General features: G+C 34.7%; 1 long non-coding RNA gene across 2 annotated transcripts; it reads right to left on the bottom strand.

Annotated features, from left to right (window-relative positions):
* Positions 1-289: 289 nt before the first annotated feature.
* Positions 290-3,374, bottom strand: LOC149418464 (uncharacterized). 2 transcript variants are annotated; one of them, XR_016302983.1, is made up of 4 exons: positions 3,182-3,374; positions 2,512-2,707; positions 718-925; positions 290-582 (listed from the first exon to the last, which is right to left on the bottom strand). It is a non-coding gene; the product is annotated as an uncharacterized LOC149418464 (long non-coding RNA). The 2 variants fall into 2 exon arrangements; XR_016302982.1 differs by having other exon boundaries at positions 290-925.
* Between the last annotated feature and the right edge of the window lie 5,996 nt (positions 3,375-9,370).

The raw sequence follows: 9,370 nt of genomic DNA, 5'->3' as shown, positions 1-9,370 counted from the left end.
ATAATATCTTCAAGGTCTAGTTTTAATTCCCAATTACCCACGCACTTGCCCCAATCTGCATTGTCCACCATTATCCACATTGATAATATTAATATCGTCAACTGCATTCTTTCATTATCATGCAACCGTTGGTGACTTCTGAACGAGTTTTTGTGTTATGTAGGTACATAGATATGTGTTTAACATAACAAAGTCCAAGATTCAAGGTCGCTTTGAATGATGTACAGATGTGGATAGGATTAAGGGATAGAGTTTTAGGAGCAGGACGGACACAACAGAAACATATCAATCAATTTATATTGGTACTTTATTCAAATCATAGCATATTTCAGAATTCATCATGGGCTCATTCCGGATTGATGTATCATCAGAATAACTCAGGTTTGCGGTTAACTGTGTTCCTACCAAAATATCTGTTTGAAGTTCTCGATAACCCCCAAAAGTAATGCGTTCCAATCCTGTATGTAATTAAGTATTACAAATAAATAAAGTTTGAGAAATATATTTCCTTATAACATTTTTCAATTTCATAAAACGCGATGGCTACACAGGGGTCCCAGTTCAGTTAGACTATGGCACCTCCTGTAATCATCAGAAGAGGACATAGGAACTTGAGAGAATATTTTTGCATTGACTTCAGTACATATAGATATATCGATGAGTACCTAGATATTTTGTATTAAATGATAAAAAGGGTTAACTTTATTCAGTCATTACTTTTTTGCCATTTTTTTCTTTTCATCTGTTTCTCCTGAAATTTTGTCTTCTGGAATGAGCTCCAACTCATAAAGACCCTTCCGGGCATCGCTTTTTCTGTAATGGATGCCTATAGATTTAAGTAATCTTCGTAAGCTCTCTCGTTTGAAATTGAAAATCTCGGCTTCGCTCAAAGCTTTTTGAATGGACGCCAAGGATAAGGGAATAGCTGAAATAAAAAAATGCTATTTATCTGCTATATCATTATGCTGTATACAATATGGGAGTGGAGTGGAAACTTTTGGGAATATGTAGTTGAATTAAAAAACAAAATTTTGTGCAGTTGACAGTAAAAATAATTTGTTTGTGTAAAGAAATACACAGGTACGAATTATCTGAAATCATTTTGAAAACACTAATGGACATTATTTCCAATCAAACTTAACAACCGTTTTCGTATAATATGGCCCTGGTCAAATCCAAACACAACCTCGCTGTTTCTAACGGCTTGTTTCGGAGAATTTGAACAATTCTTCAAAATTCAAAGTTAATAGGGTTTCTTCTTTTAACTGCTTATCTTTGAAAATAATATGTATATTTGATTTTTTTTTTTACTTGATAGTCACCTTTTTACCAACTGTAAAAGTACTGTCCGAAATTAAAACCTACTTTGTAATACAACTCCATTAACTGAAGTTGGTCACTATTGGCCCCAAAGATATTAGAAGAACGAGATATGCTATGTTGGCCGCCGGACCGTAGGCGGAGTACTACCTAATTAGGGTACTTTGAATACTATCGGGACGTGTATGCACAGAAATCTGTTCTATGTATTAGTGCGGATACCTTAGCGTAAGCGAAGGTATGCAGTAGTATTGGTGAACAAAACCGGCGACACTCGGCCAAACAATTCCACACAGTATGAACTGCTCATAGCACATCTCGTTCTTCTAATATCTTTGATTGGCCCATTTAGTGATGTGTTTTTGTGTAACATATGATTTAAAATTTGGTTTAACTTTTGCACAAATCTTTATAAAAAAAGAACGATTTCTGCATCTCCAGTGCCATAAGTGTGATTTATTACCCATTCTACAAGTTTAGTAGTTTCATTTTGATTAAATATTCTTCCACACAAAAGACATGAAGATAACAAAATGGGAGACTTAAACCACATTATTTATATATACGCATATTTATAGTTGGGATCCTTACAAAAAGATTGGTATACAATATTAATTTAGAATGATTGGACTGCAATGCCTTTCCCGCCATTCAAGTAGGACCGGCGTTATAACTTAAGGAGGGATGAATAGGAACAACAAATAGGTGTTGAGTAACTATAAACCTAACCTAAGCTTTTTAAAATGATTCATATTATACTTCAAACTGATTCGTGGATGGTTTGAAAATCCCACTATCAGTGGAGAGTATTAGTCTCTATGTTCCTGATGTTTATCTCCGTCACCGACATCATAGACTATTTTATCTCCCGGCCTGCAGAACTAACTTGCCAATGGTCATGCGGGTGGGGAGAGCAGTCTTGCTGTTGAACAGAATCAATTCAGATATCGACATATTTAGCATCGGTGAAGCTGCCTTTAAAAGGCAAGCTCTATTGATGCTGGTGTAGTTGATACACCGCTTATTTATTGTGTAATATCATTTTACAAACGTACTTAAAAACGAATTAAAATGTAATTTTGTAATGTTTTTAAAGGAATAAACAAATTGAATTGAATTGAATAAGGACCTACATTATTTCTACTTCATTATCTGTTTACTAAAAACATGGTTCTTATAAATGCAACTTACATTGTGAATGCATTTCATGAACTTTTCGCCTGATGGCATCTTTTGTAACGATATCTATGTCGGTAGATTTTTTTTTAAGGCGTCGACGTGTCTTTTGCGGTGTGTGCGGCATTGTGTTGGTTTCCTCAGCAAGCTTCATCCTCTTTTTAGTTGTTGACACGGTGTGCAGAGTCAACCCACATGCTGCTGCCGTCCTCTAAAATATGTGCAAATGATTTGATAGTCAAATTAATCTAACATTTAAAAATCTTTCATGAAAATAAAAGATTCTTATGGTTGTTATTAGAGATATCGAGATGTGTTGTGCTTCTTTTTTCTTGAGTGTCACAAGCATCACAAATAACTAACATAATTAACAAATTATTTACCAAGAACCAGGAAGAAAATGAAATTATAATATTAGGTAAAATTTTCTAAGATATCGGGAGGAGAATGTAGATCTGCGTTGAGACAACATCCAAAACGCACTGTGCGGACGCCATTTTCACTAAAAGTCATGATCGTTTCCATACAAGCCTTCACACTATCCATTTTTAAGGGCCCAACTGGTTATTATGTACTCGGGTACAACTAATATCGTCTTCACAAGTGGTTTTAGACGTTGTGTGCACGCAAACCTACAGAAGAATTCGCGTATTTCTCAAATGTATTTGTAAAAACTGTCATTTACTTCGTTTAGCGAAGTTAGGGGTAAAAATGGGCCTCCGTTTTCGCTTTCTCTTTGAAAATAGTCCAAAACATTCATTACAACCTCTTGCGTTTGGTGTTGTAAAGATTTATTTTTCAAAACACTAACTTTTGGCTTAGTTTGCTGTTTACAAGCAGTAGTTGAGGATGACATTTTGACGCGAAGATTGTTGTGATTGTTTATAATGCTCTGACGCATCAGTGCTGCCAAGCCGCGAAACTGAAAATCGGTAGATGAGGGTTGAAAAATTCGGTAGTTTGGTGGCAAAAATCGGTAGATCGCCAAATGTACAATATTCACAAAGGGGCAAGTTTTTTTCTCCATTCCGAACTTCTTCAAAACGCGCAAATAAATCCCTTCCTACAATCCCTTCCTTAACCCTCCCCACAACGCTCTCCAGCTCCCCCGTCTTTACACTGTATATACAGGCACTCTTGTGAGGTATCACATAAAAATTAAAAATACGTGTTAAATTTTTAAATTCATAAAACGAGTAGTTTAAAAAACGGGTTTTATGTGTCTACTGTAAAATTTGATAAATGGAAGTTACGTATTCTACGAATTAAGCCGTCGATATACGAGTTTTGCAGTTTATTTTGATAATCCTAAATAATGATTTTATTTTATTATATTTTAGACAAATTTTACCAGGTTTGGCGAGGGTTTTTTTATTGGTTCTTAAGTATCCTCAAGTATTTTATAATCCATCATAAAATGCCAGGCACCTAAGCTATATTTTTGCTAGTGGATCACCTTAAGGCTATATATTCCCTGAGAAAGATCGCTGTTTTACAATTATTTTGTTTCATTTTTGATGAGTAAAAATATTACCAATGAGTCCGTATAAAAAAAAGCGGTTGATTTGACCATCGTGTCTCAATCTAGGAATCGCAGTCAGATGTAGGAAGGGGGTCGCAATCTACCAAAAATAACTCATGTTTACGAACATTTTTTACTAAATAATAATTTTAAAATTTTAATCAATTGTTACATATTCCTACGTCCTAACAAAATATGTGTCAATGAATAATTTAATTGATGCGACCGTTGGTTTTGTTTTTCACTTGAAAGTTTTTCTGTGCGTAGACCGACATTTAAAACACACAAAAGTAAATTATGTTCAAGTATATTCCAGATATTAAGTGATATCGTATAAACATATTATGCAGGTAATAGGTACGTTATCCCACGGACAGGGCCGGCCCTGTGCGGGCGGAATTGGAGCAGTCCGCTCTGGGCGCCGAATTGACAAGACTCCAAGGGACTGATAATACCTAACACCTAAGTTTTCGTATAAACAGGCCAAATTTTCCGTGAGCCGAGTCGCGAATTATGGGAAAGGAACAAACAAAGCAACCGCAAGCGGCGTTTCGCATAAATCGCTGCTCGGCTCGCGGAAATTTTGTCATGTTTAAACGTAATATAACCGTTCTAATACATCGCCCTTGAGATTATTTGTCATGAAAACGGCGCTACAAAAAATACAAATCATTCGAATATTGATTACAGCGATCGCCTACCCATGCATCTACGGGTTTTGACAAGCCATGTTAATAACTTCCTCAGTGATATTGGTCCCAGATTTGCAAAAAATTGTGCAGTGCAAATAAAATTAGCGAAAAGTATCTTGTTAACAATTTTATACGTAGTATTCAAGTTATAGGAGATTGTTTTGAATTTATAATTGTTAGCATTGTTGAATTACAAAAATGATAAATGAAATAAAAATGTATTTTTCCTCATATTATTAATATTAGTTTTAAGAATGGCATATTTCCTTCTCATTGTATGAATACCAAGTAATATCAATATCAGCTACAATAATGCCATTTTTTGTAATATTAGCACTCTAGAACAACCAAAAGTCACGAGCCGCCACTGGTAAGAACCAAGGGAAACTAGAAGAAACAAGAAGAGTCAAGAAGAGACAATAAGAGCCAAGAAAATGTAAGAAGAGGCAAGAAGAAGGAAGAAAGAAATAGGAAAAAAATAACGCCCAGCCAATTCCTTTATTCCTGCCCATCCTGATTTCGAATATTGGCTTATTAGGTTTCCTGTATACCTGTCAATAAACTCCAACCTCCTTCCAATTCTCAGGGCACGTCCTAACAAATCATTGCCTCCTGGCGCACCGGGACAGAAGTGCTCCTGGCTGGGGTGATACAATCGTATCTTATAAAATTATTAACCTTAACACTGGCTTGTCCTAGTGAGGTTATAAATTCAAATGTAAAAAATGATACAGTGTAAAGAAACAATAAACAACAATACAACGCCCTCTGTGAGGTACCTATAGACAAATTAGAAAATAAACTGAAAAAAGTGATAGGGACCTCCGCCTTGCTTAGTACATGAGAGTGATGTTTCAATTTAATCTATTTAATCTATCTATAAAAACAAAAAATGTCAATGTTCGTTTGTTCAAAATCTTAAATGTCGGAAAGTTCATCACCGATTGCTTTGAAATGTTGACACAATGTTGCATTCGAATGCGCGTGTGTTTTTATATACCTACATTATTTATATGTCACCTGTGACAGGTAAAAACATGCTTTTTAAAAACAGCGCCATCTGTTGGATGTAAAAGCAACACGCGCTATTGTTTTTCTATCTGCGCAGACATACTGAGCCACAGTAACGCGTGGCGGGGTACAATATAATATGAACATAATTTTTTTTTAATTTTTTTATAGTGAATACCTCACAAGAGTCCCAACTGCTCCCGTCTGGAGCCAGTGAGACTATGGCATCCCCAATTGGGGGATGTTGTGAGGCTGAAGGTAAGTGGGGAAGGGAAAGAGGAAGGTGGGGAAGTACCTGGCTATTCAGATCTAGTCACTAAACACGGCTAAAGCCATTTGGAGCAACGTTTCAATTCTGAATGGTGGTCTTACACCAGGGCGATACTGGTAGTATCTTCCACTCTGGAACGTGCCGCAAATATACTATATATTATTTTAATTAATTAATTGTGAAATAACACAAATTAATCAAATAAAATTTATTTGCGCACGCCGGGTTCGAACCCGCGACCTTCGGAATGGCAGTCCAATGCGTTACCACTGGACTATGCCGGCCGTCGATATATAAATATTGGTTCCTTACAATGTACACAGGAAACCCACTAGTTATACCTACCTATTATATAAAATTATGTAGTTATTTTTATTTGTACTAGGAATGCGTCAAATGGTGACACATATTCTGACAAAGGCTCAAAGTCACAACATTATAATATAATAATACACCTGCATGTTTTATTATAATACTACGAAGGTTACCTTCATTGCCTTTGAGGTTATGTATATTGCATAGCTTAGTTAGGTAGGTACCTAACTTAGTAAGTGTTTGTTTTTTATTTATTTAGAATTAACGTACAATTGCCATTTACATACATTAAAATTATTGACAATCATTTTACAATATGGAAAAAAGGAAATCAATATAGGTATGCACTGCTAAAATGTTTGATCAGTACAGATTTATATTTCGATAGAAGCATATTAATAACTTCAGCTAATCAGTGGTGTGTAATCTATTTATAACAGAATTGTAGCCAGAAACCGTAGTATGATGGTTACAATAATACATACTAGGGAACATTAATATATCGGGGCTTTTCAATGTGTTCATTTTTTGGTACAGTTTTTTTCGTAAGCAATCTGGATTTTTATTTTTATTTATTTTATATATATAAATTACAAACAAAATGAATCTTTGTCTGTCCAACTGGGAAGGATTCCCGTTTCAGGACAGCCAAATTGTGTATTTAGTACATAATATTCTTACAGTGGAATGGCAATGCTGTAAAAAAAAATTGAGAACATTGTTGATTGCATTCGAAGTGACAGGGTGGTTTCGTTATCCTTGAAAGATTCGCAAAGATGTAATTTATTACCAGGGCATTCAAAATAGATGATTGTTTTCTTTCGGGACATCACAAGTCTGAGATTCTTTCCAGGGCATTTTGGAGAACATTTACAATTGTATGGTTAGAATTTCCACATTTATAAATCAGTATAAAACATATGAATATTTTAAATATATATATTTTTTTACATATTTTGAATGAGTTTTTTGTAACTTTATTCTGTATTATTTGTAAATCGTTTAAAGAACTGCCTAAGTTTGTCTTAAAATCGGAAGCTCTATGTATATAATTAAAAAAAGACCCCCAGATTCCTACCTACCCCTCACAATTTTCCTTCCTCGATCATCCTTTCCTTTCTTTCCTTTAAAAAACCCTCCAACAGCATCCTCAGGAAAATTATTTTCCTCAGGGCCTCCTTTGTGTGGAGCTAATATAACAAAAAAAACAACAAAATCAATCCTCTGAGTGCCGCCCAGGTGAAAGTTATTCAGATTCAGTAACCGGTCAATCAGAATCGAAACGCTGCTTGAAATGGTTTTAGCCGCTTTGGAGACCAGATCTGAACAACCTTACTTCCTTTTCCAACCCCATACCCTTCAGCCTCACAACATACCAATACATACCACGCGCACGTCATATATACAGGGTGTCCGGAAACTCGTAGTACAAGCGGGAAACTGGTGAATCTACATCACATTTGGAGTCGATTTTGTAGTATATTTTTTTTATTTGAGCTTTCGTTATCGAGTAAATCGAGTTTGAAGTTGATTTTTTTTTTTTTTTTTTTTTTTTTTAATCAAATTCTTATAAATTATTACTGAAGATCAAAGTACCCAACTAATTAAAACTATTTGAAAGTAAAACAAATGAAGAAACTCGGATTTGAAGCATTATTTTGAAATCACCCTTCATTTAACCCGGTGTAATCATAAAATATTTCTGCTCTGTAGGGTTAAAACATCTGTTATTCAACCCTAAACACCAGAAAAAACTTTAACCCTAAAATAGCCGAAAAATATTTTTTTTTGTTTTTTTTTTTTTTGAAAATGCTCAAATCAAAAAACTTTATGTTTTTTTGGGTTCCCCATGTGGTGTAGATTCTCCAGTTTCCCGCTTGTACTACGAGTTTCCGGACACCGTGTATATAGGACGTGCGCAAAGAATCATTTGCTAGATGCAAAAAACATTGTTGTCAAATTTAAAAAACAGAGTTTTGAGGTATTTTTTATTAGTACCAACTCGAATTTAAACGTATACAGTCTTTATACAATGTGTAACTAAAACACCGTTTAAGGGGATGTGACGTGGTTTTTCTTTAGTAAGGCTGTGAGTATGTTACAGCGTAGTGGTCTAACGCATCGGCAGCTAACCGTGCCACGTACACGTCAATATGCTGTATCTTCAAAAAAATAATTTTGAAATGAATGACTTTAATTTTTTGAACATTTTGTTGTTTTTCTCGCAAAGGTAACTGAGAATTTATTTGAAATGTTAGAGAAAAAACAAAATATATCATGAATTTTGAAATGCATGATGTATTTGTATTTTCAACAACATTTTTAATGGGGGGTCAATCTTATCGATAAATTTTTTTTTAAAGTAATTTATCTCAAAACATGCTTTTTGGAGATACAGCATATCACTATTACACGGGCGTTTGGAACGAGTTTAACGAATACGCAGTACGTACGCCGAAACGACTCTTTTTTTTTCATTCCGACCACATTTTGTGTCCATGTACCTACTCTTAAATCGGCGATATAAATGCTAATATTATTAACATTCAGTGATTGGCTTCGAGTAGCAGGTGAAATTATTTAGGCATATTTTGTAATCTGGTCAGATCATTATCTCGGCACATTAGCCTTTGTTCACTACTTGTTACTGTATCTGTTTTTACCAGAGATGTGCAAAATCGGTACCCAAAACCATTTGAAATGCAAAATGGAAATGGGTCAAAACTTTTCCATTTGAAAATGCAAAATGCAAAGTGGTTTTTAGAAATGCATTTCAAATGCAAAATGCAAAATACCCATTTTCAAAATGCATTGAAAATGCAAAATGGTTTCTCAAGTCAAACAATTAAAATAATTATAGAATTTTTAAACAATTTTGTCATTTAATAATGGACATCAATGTAGAACTAACATATTACATGATGGTAAATCCAAAAACACCACGACTACAGATTATGAGACCACAAAAAATTTGCGCGGGACTAATGTTGCCAACGTAAAAACATAGAAACTGCTATCTAACATTTAATATTATAGCGTCATGGCCCCATGTTCAGTTTTTGA

Source organism: Hesperophylax consimilis, chromosome 13, assembly GCF_061612785.1.
Source record: "Hesperophylax consimilis isolate HC1 chromosome 13, BYU_Hcon_1.0, whole genome shotgun sequence".
NCBI lineage: Eukaryota > Metazoa > Arthropoda > Insecta > Trichoptera > Limnephilidae > Hesperophylax > Hesperophylax consimilis.
Note: the sequence above shows the minus strand (reverse complement) of the source record. Positions and strands in the feature narration are given on the sequence as shown.